Here is a 1,263-nt window from a genome sequence, read left to right on the forward strand (position 1 = left end):
CAGACACATATATATATATACATATATATATATATATAAACAGGCATATATGTATAAATGTATATGAGAATAGCTCCATCTGTCTATCTATCAGTGAAGGCAGTTGTCCGTTGGCTCGTGTGCAAGGCTCACGATCAACCACACTTTCGTGGATGGCACATTGTATCTCTGAGCAAAACATATATTCCACATTATTTCAATATACTCTGCTAAAATTGCATTTACAGCCTGCAATGCCAGGCTCAATGGGCGGTAGAGTAGCAAGAAGACGATTATGTAGGCTCATGACTACATCGTTGCACTCGGCCGGTTACGACGACGGGTGTTCTAATTGACCCGATCAACAGAACAACCTGCTCGTGAAACGGAAACAGGAAGAAAAAATGAGAGAAAGTTGTGGTGAAAGTGTACAGCAGAGTTCGTTACCACCCCACTGCCGGAGCCTCGTGAAGCTTTAGGTGTTTTCGCTCAATAAACACTCACAACGTCCGGTATGGGAATCGAAACCGCGATCCTATGACCGCTGCCCTAACCATTGGGCCATTTCGCCTCAACCATAACTACATAGCGACTTATGGCAATTAGCAAAAAACATATATACGTTCCCATGTGACAGCTACCTTTTACACACACACAATCATATACATGCGCGGGCACACATATATAAGTACGTTTCTCTCTGTATGTGTGTGTAAGTATATCTGTCTGCGTGTGGATTCCTAATGCAGGCAGAATATATGTATGAACATCCACCTTATTGGACTATAGAATACAGCAACATATTTAATGATTAATAAAGATTAAGAAAAGAAGCTCAAACGGAAATATGCTAAATATTGCCCAAAATGCAAAAACGATATTTTTATGTAAAAGCTTCTCATTGCATTATACGCAGACACATGCATATACATACACACGTATGTGCGTGCGTACATTTCCAGACACACACATACTTACATAAAAGTGCGCGTGCACACAGAAATACACACACATGCTTCTAAAATGTATATAAAACTGGATCCCATTAGGCTATATATATGGTCTGTGATAAAGACATATTTATAATAATTACGTTATTCAGATAACATATACATAATATTAGATAATATTTTGCGTGTTGCGAGTAGATGATTTCGATCTTCATAAATTGCTTCTGAGAGGTTCTACAAGCCAATTGATATTAAAAGTAATATATATATATACACATTTATATTACTTTTAATATCAATATATATATATATATATATATATATATATATTACT

The sequence above is a fragment of the Octopus bimaculoides genome, chromosome 11 (genome assembly GCF_001194135.2).
Source record: "Octopus bimaculoides isolate UCB-OBI-ISO-001 chromosome 11, ASM119413v2, whole genome shotgun sequence".
NCBI classification, from domain to species: Eukaryota; Metazoa; Mollusca; class Cephalopoda; order Octopoda; family Octopodidae; genus Octopus; species Octopus bimaculoides.